Genomic DNA, 23,445 nt, shown 5'->3' with positions numbered 1-23,445 from the left:
AAATAGCTTACATGAAAAACTTAAGAAATGAAGATAAAGTGATCAACTTTTCAAATTCCACGGAAGGCTCGACTAATTCCCCAGCTGAAGCTTCCATCAATACAGCTTAAATTATGGATGAATACATTGGCAATCAATTGATATCAAAATAAAAACAGCTCTGCTTCGAGGTTCTGATTAAAATTGTAACAACTGTAAACCAGATTTTCACATTGTGATAAACTGCTCCTCCTTAAATTAGGCGATGCTAACAGTTCGCCAATTACGGACAGCATTTCCCTGTGAACCGTGTCGGTTCATTACTACAAAACTGTGATACGTCCTGAGGTTACTCTCAGATGCACCTAGAACAGCATAAAGATACATTTGGGAGACGTTATCTAACGAATGATTGGGAATGAAACGCATCAAATTTTTCCCGAAGATTTCGAACTCTTTTGTGTAATTGCTACCATTTCAGCAACAAGTACTTAAGTTAAAAGGGCTTTTTCTTGTCTTAAACGCGGAAAACATATTTGAGGAACAGTGTATCTTAGGACCGCTTATCAGCTGTTGCTTGTACCTCAACTGGAAAACCAGTATGGCGAATACTTGAAAACGGAGCCACATGGTATGACCATGTGACCAAAAGATTCGGGAAGAAGAAGGATTGTCGAGTTAACTTGTTTCAAAAATAACAACACTCAAACGCCCACTCTACCAGTTCGTTTGTAAATAAAAGTGAGGGTAATTATTATTATTATTATTTTATTATTATTATTATTATTATTATCAGTAGTATTGGCAGTAATCGGAGTCGTCATAGTCGTCGTCTTAGTAATAATAGTAGTGGTGGTGGTGATAGTGGTGCTGGTCTTTACGAACGCTAGGTATGTGTACTTTAAAAGGAAAGGAAAGGGGATTTTGCAGTATGTCTCTGGCCTCCCCAGAATTTAGCCCATGATCTGCCACTGTTAGGAACGTCCAAGGAAAATACTGACCCCACGACTTACCTATGAACGTAGGTTAAAGAAAGGCAGACCTACGTTTACAACATCTGTACTCTTCGATAAAACTTTTGACGCTGTTGACTGGAATACAGTCTCTGAAATTCTGAAGTCAGTATGGATAAAAACAGAGTACAGTAGTTTGGAAACATTGTACAGAAACTAGACGGCAGCTGCAAGAGTCGTAGAGCATGAAAGGGAAGCAGTGGTTGAGAAAGGAGTGGCCTGTCCTTGATGTTATATAATCTGTTCATTGATCAAGAAGTAAAGGGAATCAAAGAAATACTAGGAGAGGGAATTAAAGTTCAGGCACTAGAAGTAACCTTTGAGGTTTGCAGATGCACTTGTAATTTTGTCAGAGACAGCAAAGGACTTGGAAGAGCAGCAGAACCAAATGGTCAATGTCTTGAAAGAACGATGTAAAATGAAGGTCAACAGACGCTAAGTGAGGGTCATGGAATATAGTCGAATTAAACAAGGCGATGTTGAGGGTATTGGATTAGGCTAGTGCATACTGAAAGTAGTAGATGAGCTTTACTGTTTAGGAAGAAAAATATCTGATGATGGCCAAAGTAGAGAGGATGTAAAATGTAGACTGGCAATGGCAAGAAGAAAACTTCTGAAGAAAAGAAATTTGTTAAGACAGAACGTAAATGTGTCAGGAAGTCTTTTCTGAAGGTATTTGTCTGGGGTGTATCCTTGTATAGAGGTGAAATGTGAGCGATGAGCAGTTCAGACACGAAGAGAATAGAAGCCCCTTGAAATGCGGTTCTACAGAAGAATGCTGAATATGGGTAATTCGCGTAACTAACAAGGAAATAGTGAGAACAGTTTGCAGGAAAAGAAATTTGACTAAAAGAAGGGATCGGTTGACTGAATAGTCTGAGGTATCAAAGAGTTTAGTATTGCAGCGAAGAGTGGCAGGAAAATTTTGTAGAACGAGACCAAGAGATGAATACAGTAGGCTGGTACAAATGGATGCAGATTGCAGTAATTATTTGGAGGTGAAGAGGCCCGCTCAGGATAGAATTGCGTGGAGAGTTGCATCAAACCAGTCTTCGGATTGGAGACGACGAAGAAATAGCACTCCTTGATGGCCAATTAACAGTTTCTCCGAAGGAGAATGGGGAAACAGAAAAGTAAGTAGATTACGCGTCTCACCTGGTTTCAAGGTCGTGAGAAGTGGCCGCGTTGCTGAAGAGATGTCCAGTGAAAAGGGCACTCCGCCGCAGAGCAATGGGCCGCTGCTACTTCCTCGTGACGCGCTTTCCTCTGTCTGCGAGATAACACACACCGCCACGCGCTGTCACGGTGCGTCATCTCATCTGCTCGAAATTCAGTAGCTTATCTGGGGGGCACGGGCGTCCGCAGATATTTATCCAAGGAGGAGCAATATTCTCTAACTTCTCGATACCGGTGTGCATGCGACAGCAGACGTACCTAATACGTTCCAAAACGCCGCGCATAAAAACGGGATTTTCCGGTGCTGATACCTCGGGCTCAGTTGGTGATAAAAAGGTAGGATCAAGCGTTATGAGTAGCCCTTGGGCTAGGGACCATTTGTACACTCAACAGAAGGACCGTCTTAGTATTGCAATCCTACAGTACGGGGTCAAAGTGTGAATATTACACACTTCCTCCTGCTTTGGAAAATGGAGCAAATCGGTTGGTTCTTTTTGCGTTTGATGTGTTCTACGGTGGGCTTTTTGGCATTAATAGAGGCACCAGTATTTCACGGACGACTTCTCGGAAAACCCGAGAAAAAGTGTTTTCGCTATATTTTCGCTGGTACCAGCGAACCAGAACCCAGCCGAGGATCTCAAAACAGCAAACGGCTGAAATTTTTACAGTATATTCCTAGGACCCAGATCTCGAACAAGAGCATGAAGAGAAGGGGACTGGCGAAAAAATTCTCCTATCGGAGCACAAAAAATGCAGATATGTACCTGTTTATGTAAGAGACTCCGACTGAAAAGTGGAGTACAAGCTGCCGCATTCTACCTTCCTCAGCACCTTTAAAATTTTCCAAACCTTTGGCATGCGAAGATATTCGTGCCTTTTTACGCTGAGAGAGAAGACAAGGGGCAATGGCAAAGAGACGGAAAAGTAATAAATACTGGAAGATAGTAAACAATGGTTACGTTATAGAAAGAGCGAAGGAGACATTGACAGTGTGAGAGACAGAGAGGGATACAGTGACAGTGGAACATAGTTGACAGTGACAGAACAGTGATAGGGTAAGAGTGAAGGAGACAACGCCAGGTTGGGAGGGGGGGGGGGGAGAATAAAGCGAAAGAAAAATTGAAAGTGGGTGAGAGTCAGTGATAATGAGATATAGACTGTATGACAGTGACAACGAGAAGAGAGAGATAGTGACAGTGAGAAGACACAACAGCACTATGAAGTAAAGAATGAGATATTAGCAGTAAGAGAGCAAGAGGGAGACAGTGAAAGTAAGAGAAGAATGTAATAGGAGGACAGAACGAAGGGGACCGTGGCTCTAACACAGGGGCAGTGACAGAGACACACAAAGAGATAATGGCAATGAGTTGGGCTGAATAAGAGCGTGAAAAAGGGCAACAGCGATTGACTAGTTGGTGTTGGGAGTGTATTACATTTAGGGAAGTTTGTGGGAGTTTGAGCTGCGTTGCATGTTAAAAAAGGGCGAATATATTCGTATGCCATGATTTTAGGGAAACTTTTAAAGTTTCAGCCAGAGTCTTTGAAATAAACAGAAATATCTTCGCATTTTTAGTGACCTGATGGGAGCGTTTTTCCCACTGGAAACTAATTCGGTGAGTTTAACATTGCGTCGTGCATCAAGAACGAAATTTGATAGGAAGAACACAAAAATTATTGTGTCTCAGACGTTTGACGTTGTGCACTCAGTATTTTTATGGTGACAGATTTCCTAAAAATAATCATTTTTTACTTGTATAAGCAAGGCGCTTTGTTTACATCATTAATAAGCAATATAAAATTTATTTTGACCGCAAGAATGATCATTTCAGGTTGATCAAGCAATAAATCATTATCAGATCTACAACAGACTCAAAGGCATTTCGAGAATGAATTTTGGCTCTGCAGAGTAGTGTGCGCCGATTTGCAACTTCCTGGCAGATTAAAACTAGGTGCCAGACCGGAAATGGTACCTGAGACCTTTCTTCGATTTCCAGTCCAGCATACAGTTTTAAACTGCCAGTAAGTTTCAGATCGGCGCACACTCCGTTGCAGAGCGAAAATTCATTCCAGAAACAATTTACCAGGCTACAGCTAAGCCACATCTCTGCATTATCCTTTCTCTCGGGAGTGCTCGTCGCGCAAAGTGTGCAAGAATCTTTTGTGGAACTTCCTAGCAGATTAAAACTGTGTGCCCGACCGAGACTCGAATTCGGGACCTTTGCCTTTCGCGGGCAAGCGCTCTCCCATCTGAGCAACCGAAGCACGACTCACGCCCGGTCTCACAGCTTTACTTCTGCCAGTATCGCGTCTCCTACCTTCCAAACGTCACAGAAGCTCTCCTGCGAACCTTGCAGAACTAGCACTCCTGAAAGAAAGGATACTGCGGAGACATGGCTTAGCCACAGCCTGGGGGATGTTTCCAGAATGAGATTTTCACTCTGCGGCGGAGTGTGCGCTGACATGAAACTTCTTGGCAGATTAAAACTGTGTGCCCGACCGAGACTCGAACTCGGGACCTTTGCCTTTCGCAGGCAAGTGCTCTACCATCTGAGCTACCGAAGCACGACTCACGACCGGTCTCACTTGCCCGCGAAAGGCAAAGGTCCCGAGTTCGAGCCTCGGTCGGGCACACAGTTTTAATCTGCCAGGAAGTTTCATGTCAGCGCACACTCCGCTGCAGAGTGAAACTCTCATTCTGGATCTTTTGTGGAATTTGTAAGGTAGAAGATGAGGTACTGGCGGAAGTAAAGTTGTCGGGGATGGGGGGGAGGGGGGGGGGGGGTCGAGGATGGATAGCTCAGTCAGTAGAGCACCATCCAGCGGAAGGTGGAGGCCCCAACTTCGAGTGTCAGTCCTGCAAAGAGTTTTAAGACTTTCCAATCTCGGCCACCAGGTCCAAATCTGGATCAGACAACCTCCTGTCGACATCTCCAGCGCTAAAATTGAACAAACTGTGTAAGTGGCAGCTTGTAATAAACTCAGCATTATGCCTTCCATACTTTTTTGAGCTTTTCGGGCCATGTCTCTTTCCTAAAGCATTACATATGAAAACATTTCTAAACTTCTCGCACTCACAGCGCCAGATTTGCACCTGGTGGCCAAAACTGGAACTAATTTTTTCCAGCGTAAATCGGTTTCGCATTAACACATTATAATATCTACCATATGGTAATTACAGCCCACACTGGGCCTCCCTGAATAGCTGCACTTAATTATACTACCTGGTGATTATAAAATGTTCTCCACCTTCTCCGATACTCTTCATACATGCTATCATCATTCATTGCTGATTCTGCTATTGCCATCAGTTAGGTTTTTAACATACCTTTTCTTGTTTATTATGTTTAATTTTGTCTGATGTGAACTTAATCATGAAAATGTGCTCACCTTTGGACCCCTGCCAAATAGGCGTTTGCTTCTGTCATAAAAAGGGACATCACAGAATACACAAACGTTTTACTGATACAGTATAAGCATTATACTGCATTTGACAAGTCATTCACTGTAATGGGGTTTTAATTGTACATCTTCCATCAATTTTGGTATACAGTACATATTGTATGTAGGAAGAACCGTTTACAAACAATGTTTTTCTCTCTCTATTCTAGAGCTGAAGATGATTGCCTGATCAAAAGAAACTGGTCACCTAGTATAAATTTGCTATCAGGAAAAAAAAATTTCATATTGAAATTTAAAATCATGGGCCCCATAAACTTGACCATGTCATACATCTTATATAAGGTGTCCCAGAAATGTTGCTACCTACTTTGATGGTTTGTGTAGGCTACTTTGAGGAACAAATTTAGAATAGGAACACTTGTCTGGAAATGTCATCCAACTACGCTAAAGATCGTCAAAGTTGTAGATGTCGGCGCCTGCCCCTAGGCCACCCCTGCAGCAGCAAACGTGACTTTGAACATTCTTGGTCCCTAGGCAGAAGGCCTTTCAATGTTGTTTGTTATTCAGTGATCGCGACTGATTGTGACGATGGAGAAGGCGGAGATAACTGCTATATATACAGGCATTGTTTCCTATGAATGCGAAGGTCTCTTGTCTTGCTGGTTGATTGTTTGCCACACAGGTTTCCATCTGCAGTTTATTTTCCTCCTGTATACCGAAAAACACTGAAAATTCTAGAGGGTCGCATGAGAAAAATAAACGGCGGGTGGAAACCCATGTCTGAAATCATCATCAATTGAGGCAACTGAGCATCGCATTCATAGGAGACAAGGGATTTCTACGCAGCAGCTAGCTCCATCTTCTCCACTGCACGTGATTGCTGGCATTGGTGGTCGCAAGAAAACTGGGCTCTGGACAGTCACAAAGCATTACCGAGAGGGATGACCATCATATTTGGCAGTCACGATCACTGAATAACGAACAACATGGAGAGACGTTCCGCCTTCGGTCCGTCAACGTACAAAGTCACGTTTGCTGCCAAACGGGTGGCCTACAACTTTGACGGTCTGTAGCTGTCGTTCGATGACGATTCTGGCCACGGGTTTCCATCCTCGATTTGTTCCTTAAGACACCCTCCACTGCCTCTAGAAATTTCTGGGACATCTTGTATATCATCTGTCCTTCTGTCTTCTGTCCTACACATATGAAAAGGTCAGAATGATTCAAGCCTAAGCCTCACTGTCTCGAAAAATGAGATTTTACTATGTATCGCCTGAGCATAGCTAGATGCATCTACTGGTGAAGTGGTTTGTTGATTTTTCAACAGATGGCACAGTAATATAAGCATTTTTTAAATCATTAAAACTTATTAACTTGATTTTTAGATTTTTACAAATCTTTAGTTTGCTCTCCCGTAAAATCTGCCTCTTGTGGCGTAGGCTTCAATCATTCTGACCTCTTCATATATACATTAAAGTGTCTCGTTGGCATTCCTGACTGTACGCTCAGGCTAATCTCGGGAGCAATTGTACTGATTTTGATACAGTTTTCACTAATAAACTACTTCACGAGCAAGATTTGTGTAAGCCTACACAATTTATAAATATTTCTTGCAGAGTGACTGGCCGGTCGCGGTGGTCTAGCGGTTCTAGGCGCTCAGTCCGGAACCGCGCGACTGCTACGGTCGCAGGTTCGAATCCTGCCTCGGGCATGGATGTGTGTGATGTTCTTAGGTTAGTTAGGTTTAAGTAGTTCTAAGTTCTAGGGGACTGATGACCACAGATGTTAAGTCCCATAGTGCTCAGAGCCAGGAGGAGACTAGACGGCGAGGTCATCGGTCTCATCGGATTAGGGAAGGACGGGGAAGGAGGTCGTCCGTGCACTTTCAAAGGAACCATCCCGGCATTTATCTGGAGCGATTTAGGGAAATCACGGAAAACCTAAATGAGGATGGTCGGACGCGGGACTGAACCGTCGTCCTCCGAATGCGAGTCCAGACACCGGGAGGCTAGTGCAAGATACCGCCAACTTCCTTAACGACCTGTACTTCGGGATGAAACAGACATTTAGCCGATAAGAACTGATTTTTTTAAATCTAGAATTAGTGTTTAAGGGGTGTGAATGGAAATGAGGGATAAGGTCGAACAGAGAATGTTGTTCGTGCCAGATGTTACGTTAAAGTGGTGATAGTAGTTACCTAACGTTCTTCTATGATTTTTATCTTAACTCTTTGCAGTGGCCTGCAATCAAAATTACCACTATGCCAGGCAAGTCATTCAGCCATAGATCCCTAAAAGGGGAAGGCCTCAGACATGGGCAATTGATTCGGTTCACATTAGGCGTTTGGTCATTTTGGCGCAACACAAGCCCCTCCCCATCCCCTAAGAAAACCACCCGGAATCATAATTGACGAGATCGATAGATAATTGAAGATTGAGCATTTTTCATCGCACACGAACTGAAAAAATCACGGTACCAAAAAATAATTAATGTAGAGTAATGAAATTTCGGCAGTGCATTTGTCTAGGTAACATATTTAAGTGCTTAACGTTGTAAGGTCACAGGTGAGTGCGAAATAAGCACTGCAAATGTGAAATGCTCGTACATTAATAACCGGTGTAACAGCCAGACTGTTGACTGCAAGTATCCGAACGTGCATATGTTGTGTTGTACAGGTGCCGGATGTCAGTTTATGGGATGGAGTTACATGCCTGCTGCACTTGGTCGTCAATTCAGGGATGGTTAATGTTTTTTGTGGACGACGCTGAAGTTGTCGTCCGATGGTGTCCCACACGTGTTCGATTGAAGAGAGATCTGGTGATCTAGCAGGCCAAGACACAGTGTCGACACTCTTTAGAGCATGTTTGGTCACAACAGCGTTATCCTGTTGGAAGACACCACCTGGAAAGCTGTTCATGAATAACAGCACAACAGGTCGAATCACCAGACTGATGTACAAATTTGCGGTCAGGGTGCGTGGCATATCCACGATAGTGCTCCTGCTGTCATACGAAGTCGCACTCCTGGCCATAACTCCAGGTGTAGGTCCAGTGTGTCTAGCACAGAGACAGGATGGTTGCAGGCCCTCACCTGGCCTCGTAACCAACACGCGGCCATTACTGGCACCGAGGCAGAACCAGCTTTCACCAGAAAACGCAACAGACGTCCACACTGCTCTCCAGTGAATTCTCGCTTGACACCACTGCAGTCGCAAATGGCGGTGGTTTGGGGTCAGTGGAATGCACGCTACAGAGCTCTGACTCGGCGCTGTCCTTGTAGTAACCGATTTGAAGCAGTTCGTTGTGTTGCTGTGGTGCCAGCTGCCGATCAGATTGCTGCTGCAGATACAGTACGATGCGCCAGAGCCAAACGCCAAACACGATAGTCATCCCCGTCGATAATGCTTTGTGGCCCTCCAGAGCCCGGTTTTCGTGCGACCGTTCATCGTGACCATCGCTGCCAGCAATCGCGTACAGTGGCTACATTCCTGCCAAGTCTTTCTGCAATGTCGGAGAAGGAACACCCAGCTTTCCCTAGCCCTCTTACACGACCTCGTTCAAATTCAATAAGGTGTTGATAACGACGTCTTTGCTAAAGAATTGAAATTTTAAGCCTCGCTGTATGAAAACATTCAGCATAAAAGTGTTGCAAAGACGAGCAACTTCGATGCACGTAGTCGCATAAGGAGGAAAAGTGGACACTTGACGCAGTTAGTATTATACATAAAATAATGCATTCGTACATGGCGCAGTATTACGAGATGACTGGAAAATTTTTGCGTAAAGTTTTCCTGTGCCTATGCGAAACCAATGAGAGGCCAATCGTTGAACAGGATCTTTAAAAATACGTACGAAAGTTGTTCTATATCCGGTACAATGACAAATTAAATTTACAAAACTTATCTCGAGACCAATTTAAGGCCAGGGCAAAGTAATACCGTATGCTTGCCTGTTTATAGATGACGAGAGTCAACTGACTTACACGATAGAAGTAATACCATGAAACTGCACAAAAATGGTTCAAATGGCTCTGAGCACTATGGGACTCAACTTCTGAGGTCATCAGTCCCCTAGAACTTAGAACTACTTAAACCTAACTAACCTAAGAACATCACACACATCCATGCCCGAGGCAGGATTCCAACCTGCGACCGTAGCGGTCTCGCGGTTCCAGACTGTAGCGCCTAGAACCGCACGGCCACTCCGGGCGGCTGTAACTGCACACCTGTGTGCTAGCCGTGTGATGTTTATTTTTATCAGTACCGGTAAGTTCAAAGCTTTATTTTGAGGGTTCAGAATTATAGTCTGCTCTCGGAAACCCAGCGGGAACTGCACAGTCGGACAGATGCAACAACGATTCACAGCATAATTAATGATCAGCTTCAACAACGATTTTTCAGGCAATGTTATCGTATGCATCAAAGTTAGTTCCCGGAAAAAAATGATTAAAAATGTAGATCAAGTCTGTTTTCTGCCGAATCTTCGAAAGGAATGATATAATTGCTAGAAGATTGGTACAGCGAGTATATTTGCACCGAATGTTTATATGACAAGTAGCACCCAACTAGTTGAAGGTAATGAGGAACACATAACAGAGTGCGTGAAAGAGCCATTGGAAAGCGACCAGGATTTTTTTTTTAATTCTTTACGTATCCAAGTCATTTGAGAAATTTATTTGCCTACCTTGTTATTATTCCTTATCTACCAGTTTCGAAACGGAAAAAATACAAATGAAAAATAAATGAACGCCCTTGCGAATCGACCACAGGTTGTTTCTTCCCCAGCCCGATGTCTTAGTCGGTAGGTGAGCGGTTCTTTCGTGTCAAATCGTTTACCATACGTGTACATAAGCGGAAGTGAGAAAAGTTTCTTTCTAGGAAGATATACTTTTACAGAACCCTCATATTATATGAAAAATGATCAGTTTTCAGTTATCTATCGATCCCGTTAATTTTGAGTCAATTACGCATCTTGAACTTTAGGTGTGATTTTCCAAACACGGCGGAAGGGGCAGGGGGGGGGGGGGGTGAGGAGGAGTGAGGGGCGGGTTGTAGAGCCAAAGAATACAAGATTATTTCCTTTTAGGTTGTACACAGACGACCTGCCAAATATGAACCGAATAGATTGGCCGTGTCCGCGGCCTTTCCCTTATTATTGCTACCCATGCAAAACCTGGCCATCTATTTGATTCAACAATCTGAATTTTCATCCCGTATGATTAAATACACTGAGGTGGCAAAAGTCATAGGATACCTCCTAATACCGTGTCGGACATCCTGTTGCCCAGAGCAGTGCAGCAGCTCGACGTGGCACGGCCTCGACAAGTTGTCGGAAGTCTGCTGCAGGAAACTGAGGAATGTCCGCAGCTCGTGGTCGTGCGGTAGCGTTCTCGCTTCCCACGCCCGGGTTCCCGGGTTCGATTCCCGGCGGGGTCAGGGATTTTCTCTGCCTCGTGATGACTGGGTGTTGTGTGATGTCCTTAGGTTAGTTAGGTTTAAGTAGTTCTAAGTTCTAGGGGACTCATGACCAAAGAAGTTAAGTCCCATAGTGCTCAGAGCCATTTAAACCATTTTTTTAAACTGAGCAATGCTGCGTCTATAGCCGTCCGTAACTGCGAAAACGTTGCCGGTTCAGGATTTTGTGCACGAACTGACCTCTCGATTATGTCCCATAAATATTCGATGGGGGATTCACGTTGGGAGATCTGCGTGGCCAAATCATTTGCTCGAATTGTCCAGAATGTTCTTCAAACCAATTGCGAGCAGCTATGGCCTGGTGACATGTTTGGGAACATGAAGTCTGTGAATGACTGCAGATGGTCTCCAAGCAGCCGATAGCCATTAGTAAATGATCGGTTCAGTTGGACCAGAGGACACGGTCCATTCCATGTAAACACAGCCTACACTTTTACACAGCCACCACCAGCTTGCACAGTGCCTTGTTGACAATTTGGGTCCATTACTTCGTGGGGTCTGCGCCACACTCGAACCCTACCATCAGCTCTTACCAACTGAAATCGGGACTCATCTGACCAGGCCACGATTTTCCAGTCATTTATGGTCCAACCAATACGGTCACGAGCCCAGGAGTGGCGCTGCAGACGATGTCGTGCTGTTAGCAAAGGCACTCGCGTCGGTCGTCTGCTGCCGTACCCCATTAACGCCAAATTTCGTCACACTGTCCTAACAGGTACGTTCGTCACATGTCCCATATTGATTTGTGCGGTTATTTCACGCTATGTTGCTTTTTTGTTCTGCGTTATCCATTGTGAAAAGTAATGCTCAAAATTTGGTGTTGTCGGCACAAACTTGATCTCGGAATATTGAATTCTCTAACGATTTCCGAGATGGAGTGTCCCACGAAGCTCCAATTACAATTCCGCATTCAAAGTCTGATAATTCCCGACTTGCGGCCATAATCACATCGAAAGCCTTTCCACATGAATCACCTGACTACAAATGACAGCTCCGCCAGTACACTGCCACTTTATACCTTGTGTAGGCGATACTACCGCCACCTGTATCTGTAACAGATTGTAAATCGTGCTCTGGACAAATATATCCGTAGCAGATTGATTAAGGACGGAAATTAGGAAAATGCTGAGGAAGCAAAGGCTTTTTCATGACTACGAAGTCTTTCGCGGCGGAGTCCTTGCATAAAGAGTTCTCGGTTTTATACCGAGAACTCTTTATGCAAAGGCTGTTGCACTCTCGGTTCAAAATAGAACGTGCAAGTGACGTCAGGCAAACGTTAGCAGAGATTCATCTGTGAAAAGATCTATGCGCGAAGCATACAACAGTTACCACCGCCATACCTTCGCTAAAGGTCTGGCGGAGAACCCAAAAAATTCTGGTCCTACGTAAAATTATTAAGTGGGTCTAAGGCTTCCATTCAGTCACTCATTCACCAGTTCGTTTTGGCAGTAGAAGACAGCAAAACGAAGGCTGAAGTTTTAAATTCCACGTTTAAGAAATCGTTCACACAGGAGAATCCTACAAACATACTGCTGTCTGACCTTTGCACAGAGTCCTATATAGATGATATAGTAATAAGCATTCCTGGTGTATCGAGCGAGGTGGTGCAGTGGTTAGCACACTGGACTCGCATTCCGGAGGACGACGGTTCACATCCGCCTCCCACCATCCTGATTTAGCTTTTCTGTGATTTCCCTAAATCGCTTCAGGCAAACGCCAGGCTGGTTCCTTTGAAAGGGCACCGACGACTTTCTTCCATAATTCGATGGGGCCGACGACCTTGCTGTTTAGTCCCTTCCCCCCCCCCCCCTCTCCCCCCCCCCCCCCCCCAACCGACCCTCGCTAGCGTAGAGAAACAACTGAAAGAGATGAGAACAAATAAGCCACCAGGTCCGGGCGCAATGCCAATTCGGTTTTACAGAGAGCTACGTTACTTACTTTGCATTTATCACTAATTTCTCGACCAGCACAAAGTGCCAAGCGACTGCGGAAAAGCGCAAGTGACTCTTGTATATAAGAAGGGTCAAAGAATGGCCCCCCTAAATTACAAAGTGGTTCAAATGGCTCTGAGTACTATGGGACTTCTTTGGTCATCAGTCCCCTAGAACTTAGAACTACTTAAACCTAACTAACCTAAGGACATCACACACATCCATGCCCAAGGCAGGATTCGAACCTGCGACCGTAGCGGTCGCGCGGTTCCAGACTGTAGCGCCTAGAACCGCTCGGCCACTCCGGCCGGCCGCTAAATTACAGACCAATATCCTTAAAATTGGTTTGCTCTGGATTCTAGATCATATTCTGAGTTAGAATATAATAAATTTCCTAGAGATCAAAAAGCTCATGTACACGAATCACCACGGCTTTAGAACACGTCGCTGATGTAACCCAGCTTTCTCTTTTCTCGTATGATACACTACAATCTATGGGTGAAGGGCAACAGGCTGATTCTGTATTTCTAGATTTCCAGAAAGCATTCTACACGGCACCCCACTGTAGATTGTTAACGAAGGCACGGAACAGGCTCCCAGTTATGTGACTGGCTCGAAGGCTATAGAACCCAGTATGCTGTCCTCGACAGCGATCTTCATCGGAGACAAGGGTACCATCAGGAGCGCCCCAGGCCAGTGTGATAGGACCGTTGCTATTTTCTGTATACATAAATGGTCTAGCATACAGGGTGGGCAGCACTCTGAGGTTATTCGCTGATGGCGCTGTGGTGTACAGAAAGGTGTCGAAGATAAGTGACTGTAGGTTGATACAAGAAGACCTAGACAAAACTTATAGTTGGTGTGATGAATGGCAGCTGGCTCTTAGTGCAGAAAACTGTAAGTTAATGCGGATGAGTAGGGAAAATAAACCTGTAACGATCAGATACATCGTTAATAGGATTCTGCTGGACTCAGTCACGTCGTTTATATATCTGGGCGTAACGTTGCGAAACGGTATGAAATGGAATGGGCATGTGAGGATTATGGTAGGAAAGGCGAGTGCCTGACTGTTTCATTTGGAGAATTTTAGAAAAGTGTGGTCCATCTGTAAAGGAGACCTGCAACCTATTCTTGATTACCGCTCGAGTGTTTGGGATCCGCGCCAGGTCATGAAAGAAGACATCAAAGCAATGCAAAGACGAGCTGCTAGATTTATTACTGGTAGGTTCGATCAGCTTGCAAGTGCTATGGATACGCTTCAGTGGCCCTGGAGGGAAGAAGGCAATCATTTCAAAGAAGAAGACTACTGAGAAAGTTTACAGAACCGGCATTAAAAGCTGACTGTAGAACGATCCTACTGCCGCCAACATGCATTTCACATAGGGACCACGAAGATAAAATATGAGAAATTAAGGCTCATATGGAGGCATGTAGATACTCATTTTTCGCTCGCTCTATCTGGGAGTGGAACAGGGAGGGAAACGACTAGTTGTGGTACAGGGTACCCTCTGCCACACACCGCACGGTGACTTCCGTAGTATGTATGTAGATGTAGGTGAAGAAGTAGATGTACATAACGCTATACCATGACTTTTCTCATCTCAGGGTAAAACGCATAGACCTGCAATGAATCTGCCGTGACAAGACATTGATTTCTTATTCGGGAGGAAGGCAGGTCAAATGCACATCCAGCCATCCAGATTTAGGTTTTCTGTGATTTCCCAGATTCGCTTAACGTGATTACGCAGATGATTCCTTTGAAAGTACGCCTTCCATTTCCTTCTCCATTCTTCCCCTATCCTAACATGTCAACAGAGATAATTTTTATGGTTTAATTCAAGAAATGATACAATAAGAAGTTAGAGTGTTTATCTTTGTTTGGTTTCCATCTTTGGGATCAGTTGTGTATTACATAGTGGGCTTGTGTTCTATGGGATGTTAAATTCTCTTTCCTGCAACGAATTAGAAAATAAAACCAGAAAATACTCGTGGAAGGCATAGTATCTCACATACCATAACGTCATTCTGACACTAAACGCTAAAAACCCAAAAAAAATCGTACCGCTTTAGGAAACCCTGTAAGATAAAGCAAGGCAAAACATGCCATTCATTAATACTCCCCGACTAACTGAATCAGAAACGTTTAGAAACTTTTATGCCATTTATAATACTTTTTTCTTACAAAATTTCACTTCTGATCAGGGTAATGGATTCATTGCATTATTTTATTATCAATTACTTTTTTATATTAATTTACATAACAAAGTATAAACAAAATGGATTTTGAAAGCGACTTTTTTTGCTTTTTCGGGTAAAATATAACAGAGATGAGTTAGGGAAACCTTCGAAATAACTGTCAAATTGCCTGATAGAGCTGTCACTTAATACCCTAGGCCTGAAAACCAAGATGAGCGTCGTCTCAGCAGTCTGACACATTATTATTTCATACTTTTTTTCCTCCCTTCTAGAGCAAAAAACTGTGTTTCTTCTTTTCATCCAAAGCATTTGATTTCATATGACCTGTAGACGAATGCAGCGTGTGTATAGCATGGCCACGTTTCTCAGAGACTGCTACAATCGCCCTGCGGTGTAAAACTGAATATCATCTCAGAGAACCTACATGAACTGTGAACTACTGTTCTAATTGAGTTAGGCAGCGGGGAAAGTGGCTATATCTGTGGCCATGGGGGACAGGTGTCAGATAGGTATCCTGCAGTCATGCTCACATTTCCTGCTGGCTGCTCAAACATCAGCTCGATCACAGCTGTATGAGGAAGGGCCAGAGAACTGACTGGGGACTCCATTAGTTCGGCAACGTTTACACCCATGTGACTGCAAATCAGCTCCGAAATCACCACAGCGCCAAGGAAACTATATAAATTAATGCCAACAGCTGGGGCAACCAAACAAACTAAATCCACAGTATGTACCAAGTCTAGAAATCCATAGGGACGCTTGCGAGTAGCGCAGAAAAATTGCAAGATACAAAAAGGTAACGAATTTTTCATCTCCTGTGCTCGATCTTATTATGGACAAAGACATTGGCTTCGTTAAATTATGAAGAAACAAAAAAGACTAGTGATTTGAGTTGTTTCAGCTGTAAGTTGTTGATGAAATAGGCCTATTGTGTACTGCATTAACTAAACGTAACACTTTTTAGCTTTGTTTCAAAAACTGTATTATTACTGTACGTCCTGGGTTTCTATGTAATACACAACTGATCCCAAAGATGGAAACCAAACAAAGATAAACACTCTAACTTCTTATTGTATCATTTCTTGAATTAAACCATAAAAGTTATCTCTGTTGACAATTTTTACGCAGTTACCTATGTATCTTACGCAATTAATTAGGACGCATTTACAATAACTGTGAACAAACATTAGAGTAGAACTATACGCACAGGAATAAGGATTTGTGTCAATAACTACGAGGCGCGCTCAATAAACAATACAACACATTTTTATCCTGTAAGCAGGTTGGTTTTATTCAGAATTCCAGTACACCATTCTATTCCCCATTCCTCTGGCTACAAAATACTGTTTTTCACCATAATCTCCATTCAATGCGATGGCCTTACGGCATCTTAGTGGGAGGGGCTGTAGGTCCGCATTGTACCATTCTACTGGTCGACGTCGGAGCCGTCTTGCTGCATCAATAACTTCCTCATCGCCCACTCACTGCTTCCCGCAGAGTGCATCCTCCATTGCGCCAAACAGGCAGAAGCAGGAAGATGTGAGATCCGGGCTGTAGGATGGATAAGGAAGAAAAGTCCAACAAAGTTTTGTGAGCTCCTTTCAGGTGGGCAGACTTATGTGAGGCCTTGCACTGTCATGGGAGGAGAAGTACATTTGCATTTTCGTGGTGACAAACACGCTCAAGTCGTTTCTTCAATTTCCTGAGGGGTAGCACAATATACTTCTGAGTTGATCGTTGCACCATGAGGGAAGACATCAAGCAAAATAACCCCTTATAGACCCAGAAGACTACCACCATGACTTTACTTGCTCAGGGGGTGGCTTTCAACTTTTTCTCCGGAGGAGAGGTGGTGTGGGGCTACTCTATGAATTGCCGTCTTGCTTCCGTTTCGAAGTGATGCACCCATGTTTCATTACCTCTGATGATGTTCGACAAAAAATTGTCACAATCAGCCTCGTAACACGCAAGCAGTTATGCACCTGGGTTTTTTTTTTTTTTTTTTTTCTTTGCGCTGATGAACACAGTGGATACACACCTATGAGCTCCCCAACAACAGAGACGACCGGCTGAGCAGCGAGGTGTTTGATTGCGATCTGCTAACCACCTCAAATGAGAGTGACCGCATGTTCCAGCATGGTAGGAGTTAACAACTGTGTGTGGCTGGTCGACACGAGGGAGGTCAGACGAGTTTGTGTGTAGCTGTTATGATGATGACAGGTGCCTCGCCCAAAGACTCACCATGCTTTTGTTCACTGTCAGATCCCGATAGACATTCTGCAAGCGCCTATAAATCTCTGCGATGGTCTGGTTTCCCGCCAAAAGAAACTCAGTGACAGCTCTGTGCTTAGAACACTCCACTGCTGCAGATCCATTTTGAAGGCTACGTGTAGCGCCGCCACCTATCGTAACTTATGGGCTGAAGCAGGGGTATTCTACGATGCCCTACAAGAGATTCCCCCTTTTTTCACCCAAAACAAGCCGAGGAAGAAAACTTCATTACTTACTGAACATCCCTCGTACTGATGAATGCCAGATTTCAATCAGGTCAGACTAGTTGATGAGTTCCTCGTGAGGTTCTATAGTGCGAAATGCATCCTCAGTGGCACTGGAGAGGTCTTCGTTTGTAGTATAGTGGCGTGTAGATGCATGCACTTTAATGACACCCCATAACGAGTTGTCAGGTGTGGTGAGGTCACGACTCTTGGTGGCCATTTCAAGAGAGCTGGTGTAGCTGATGAATAACGACGTATCCACAGTCCTGGAAAATGTTCATTTTGGAGCTAGTGTATTGCAAGAGCATAGTGATGACGCGCGCTGTCTTGCTGCAACAATAGCGTCCTTTGAGACAACTTTTCTCAACCTGAACTATTAATTATGACTGTAACAGTGTAAATAATATGCGCCATACACATTCCCTTCAAAAAAGTACGGTAAAAGCAGATGTTCCAGATGTTGCAGTGTCGTCGCTGCCCAAATCATTATGTGAAGCTCGTTCCTCTCTAACATGACGGTTTGGTGAGGCTTCTCTTTTATCTAAACGACAGTATTTCTAGCTTGTCAGGTGCGATAAATGGCACGTTCATTTGGAACCTTGGGACGATTCACCGCATTTGGAAATTGAGTTAAGGAAGCAAGGCATGCTAAAATGTGCTCAATCCGGTCTGTATCCGATACCAGCAATTCGTTCACAAACGTCAGTCGAAAAGATCTGACCTTAAAGACTTTGATCTTGTGGTCTCACATTGTTGTCCTCCATATATCGAGCTCCGAGACACGTTTGTGTGTCCACTTCATAGGAGATTATTCAATCTAAGCAGACTCTAGCACATATTTCTTCTTGTGTCTTCTTCCTTCCACTTTGCAGCTTGTCTTCAACATTGTTAAAACCAAAAGTACGTCTTTCCCAAACCAGAAGCGTTACCGTTCACGGTGGAGCATGTAATCTATCCTCTCTTCCAACTTCCATCTATTGTCTACGCCAAAGTCTTTTACGAAGATTTGAGAGGAGTGAAGATTACAACAAACTTTCATGTTTACTGAGCTTGTCATGTTGAGATGGCTCCAGTTCTTCTTCTCCAGGGGTCTGATTCTTGAGGCTGAAAATCTCACATTTTAGGTCCTCACATCTGGATAGAACTAAATAAATTTGAAAATTGCTCTTGTAGAATTTTTGTTTTTACGTAAATAAATTTTCTCTCATTTTAGAATATCATACAGTTTTTTATTTTTCACATTAACAAACACTGTTTGCACAAAAACAGAAAAATACGTCCGATCACATCAGTGGCATGATTACTCTCACACTCTGCAGAAATAACAATACTGCAACAGGTTTACAATTTTTCTTAACAAATGAATTTCTGCTAGCTTTAATTTCTATTATTATTTCATAAATGAATCCAGAAATAAACAATGTAAGCAGTAGAGGATTTCGTCATTAATAATAGAAATTTTAAGTTTTCTAGTATTTCGTAATTTCAAATGTTTCTAAAAAGTAATTTTAACTGTACATTCAGAACTTATCGATTATAACATCGAAAGTAAAATATTTTATAAAGTAATTCCTTTTCATAAATTTTAGCTTGAAATATAACATACTGTGTATAAAATTATACGGAAGTTTTCAGAAAAGCAACTAAGATAACATTAACCCAAAATTCGAAAAATAATACTGGTATCGACAAGTACTATTGAGGAAAAGTAATACTAGAGGAGGCCATCCCCTCACATAATATTGAAACAATGTGTTTACAATATTTTGTGACCTACTATAAGTTGTGTCAAATAGTGTACCAAGTGATGCCAAAAGACAGAATACATATTGTGAAAGTTAAATTCCAAAATTACAAGAGAATTTTTGGTTGTATGATCATCGCTTCCCTATGAACATAAGTATAGGTTAGCATACAAGAATGTGAAAAAGATGTAGAGAGAAATACATAGCATCTGACAAATTTCTGATTACAACAAACAAAGTTCTTTTTGCTTACAGTTTGTCTATAGTCTAAATAAGTGTGAAACCTGAGTAAAAAATTAACATACGGTGAGAATTTCAAAAGTTATGGACAAAACTCACACGAAGTTGCTCTAACAGAATGGTTTAATCTAGTGTAATGTTTAAGTCTCTTTCAGCATTGCAACGAATGAGGTTTAAGGGTCTGTTAATGTTATGTATAAATGAATAGTAAAATATTAAAGATCTGGTACCACGCACCACGGGTTTTGAATCCGCGCCAGATGGCATGGACATCGAAGACCACTGGAGGTCGCTGCACCATCGTGCCGTAAGCCGTGGCGACGCACGCCTCCTGGCCCATCTATAATGTGAGGACACCACGGTGGAACACGTGGTCCCAGCGGCCAATAATGACATCCCTCGCTCAGCCAGTCAGTCCGATCTTTGCATGCGTCTATCAAAATCTCGCCTACAGACAGCGTGTTTACGTTACTTTGGTCCGTGTATGAGTGGACATGGTTAATTTGTGAGGTTTTCTTGTGACTCCATTGCTTCTTGCATGTTGTTGTTCATAAGGTCTTGCACAGCTATCCTTTGTTGTTCATGTCCATCCTTTCCCGTTTGTGTTGTTGTTCACGGGCCACTCTGTGAGTCCCGCCGCGCTTTCCTTCATGGCAATCCCGTGACTGTTCCGGTCACGGTTACAACAATAGAAGATTGTTACCATAATAACCTAATTTAAATGAACATAATACAAAAGTGAATAATTCCTCCTACAAATATTAACCATCATTACATAGAATACAGATGTATAGAAGTATTTGACACTTTGCATATCACAGAAAACATATGAAAAACATCTACTATACAAGTCATAATCTATACATAATGAAGACATGACATTCAGATTTTCAGATCTGTGGAACAGTCTGCCCCAAGACAAATGATACAAAGGAAAACTACAATATTACGACACTAAAGTATTCAGATAAGTGCAGAGGCAACGTAAAGAACTACAATTACAAATTGCAAGGTTACATATATAAAGTTACACCATCAAAATCATCAAAAGAGAAGAAAAAATTCAGAGGCTAAGTGTAAGATGAGGGAGCCGACTCGAAAAACTCAGAATGGCAGGTATTGACCAGAAGAATATACTCAGTCACAAGTAGGAATATGGCACAAAATCAATCAGTCACATAAGCCAGAGAATGTAAGGATATGTTGACTTATGAAAAAATATTAGGGCCAATGCATACGATGTGGGGACTGACCCATGAATCCAAAGCACACTGGGTACACACCGGCAGAAATGTTTAGACACAACAAAATGAATAAAGTTCATAATCATATATCAATAAGTTCAATCATATATAAAAAATAATTAGTGGAAGCATCTCGCCTCAATCAATAGTTGCACACTCTCCTTGTGTACACACACACACACACACACACACACACACACACACACACACACACAGTCACAATGACCAGATGTGCCCAAAACAGAGTTAAGCATGAGTTTGCACACAACTCAAGTTCCAATAAAGTACAATAATGCAGTAAGCAGGTTAATTACATGTAATCAGAGTCATTGATAGCTTGGAATAATGACATAATCGAGTAGTATGGGGACCAAGATCAGTGTGTGAAATCAGAAACATATACATCTTGTTATACAGTTATACACAATTCATGATCACAAATGTAAATGTCTTCCACAATGTTTGCTAATTTTTCATGCAAACTAACCTATGTACATAGAAGTCTAGAAGATTCATTTACAATCGATAAAAATATTACATACTGATTGTTGAGATAAGAAAATTATTGATATGTATGACTACTAACCTAACAGCACCTAATTTTATCAGATTCTGGTAATTATTTACAACATGGGTCACAGAATACACTCCTGAACTCTTTGAGTTTTCATGTTGTAGAACATCGACCAAAGTCAAGCAAGATTTAAAGTTACATAATGAATTGTGAAGTTAATCCCCCTGCTTGAAAAAACATACATTTATGTGGAATAACACTGTCCATAGCAGTGACTTCTCTTCTCAACAGATAGTTCTTTGAAATATATATAAATACAAGAATTTTGCATATAGAATAATTTCTTGGCTAACAATTTACAAATTTCAGTCATTTGATGTAGTTGACAGATGCTTGAGTGCATTAACCAGCACCTATGATCTATTGAAAGTTGACTGGACCAACAAGGGTGCTGCCATATAGGAGTATGGGAGTGGATCCGCCCACATATTGCAGTTTCCTCCCTAGATTTCTCATCATATGCACCAACAGATAGATAAATTTCTGTCTAGCTCCAACAAATGTCTAAAAAAACAGTTACGGATCATAGTCCATAATGTACTCATATAAGAATTCTGTGTTTAACATACACATGTTCTTGGTTTGCACATATGAAATTTGAAGATGCTATTCCTAATATTTACAGTACACATGAATAAAATGAGTCTTCACTCAGTTTACCACAACACCCATGACTTTACCTGAAAGAGTGGCTGGCATTTAAATTAAATCAATTTCTGCAGAGTACACAAGAAAAATAATAATATTTAACACTAATAGCATTCAAAAATTAGAAATCTATCACTAGATATTTAAAGACATTTTCACATTTCAAAATTGTAAAAGCACCTACCCATTTAGGCACATGGCATAGACGTATCAAAATCTAAAGTTCAAATCTATTACATAACGGAATTATATACCTGTAGTTGTATGAACCCATAAATATAGTATAGTATATACTTACTCAGTCAATAGATAAGAGAGAACTTTAGAAATTACATCATCTTATATACTACATTCCTGACAAAGGAGAAAAAAAAATAGATACCTATGGATCACATCTACAAGGTTTCAGTTCAGTGATATTGTGTAATCCAAACAACTTCTTAGATTTAGGATACACAAATCTATATGCATTAGGATGTGGATTTTCAAGAATTTTGAATGGTCCTTTACAAATAGCAAGGATTTCTTTATCTCAGGTGTCAACGCTTTAGATTTCTCTTTGGCTTTTACTAACACAAGATCTCCCACCTCAGACTTAGAAAATCTGCCTTTACCATCATATCTCTGCTTTCTTCTACCCCCTGCTTTTTCATCATCTCCCTGACATACTCTTCTCTATCCTTTGGTGACAGAATTTTACATGATGGAGACTCAACATCTCCAAAATACAGTTAGCTGGTCTGCAATTAAATATGATTTCAGATGGTGAAAAACCTGTTCATATGTTGTAAGCTGTTCATAATATCCTCAAAATCACTGACATAATCTATGCAACTGGTTTGATTCTTACTACAATATGTTCTAAACTGTCTTCCAATTTCTCTCGTACATCTTTCTGCATGATTACTAGATGTATGGTACCCATAGGTTAGAATATGCCTTATTTTTGCATGATCAACAGTCTTTTCAAGTTTGTTATGTGAACTGAAGACCATTATCAGATAAAATTGTCTTAGGAATACCCACCTGATGAAAATATGCGTTTTCAAACTTAGAAATGATTTGCTTACTGGTAGCTTTCTTAAGATGAAACTGCTTTATGAACTTCGAAAATACATCAACCACCACAAAAACGTAACAAAATCCATTCTTAGATTTAGGCAAAGGTCCATAGATATCCACAGACACGAGGTGTAGGTTACTATTAGGCAGCATGTTTTGCATTTGACCTCTACCTGTTTTGATACTTACCTTCACTTCTTGACTCTCCTTCCTATGTTATAAAAAGAGATGTTTCTGTGAATCTTTTGTACATTTGGTTCATTCACAATG

Source organism: Schistocerca cancellata, chromosome 8, assembly GCF_023864275.1.
Source record: "Schistocerca cancellata isolate TAMUIC-IGC-003103 chromosome 8, iqSchCanc2.1, whole genome shotgun sequence".
In the NCBI taxonomy this organism is placed as follows: Eukaryota; Metazoa; Arthropoda; class Insecta; order Orthoptera; family Acrididae; genus Schistocerca; species Schistocerca cancellata.
The sequence above is the reverse complement of the archived record's forward strand: the minus strand, read 5'-3'. Positions refer to the sequence as shown.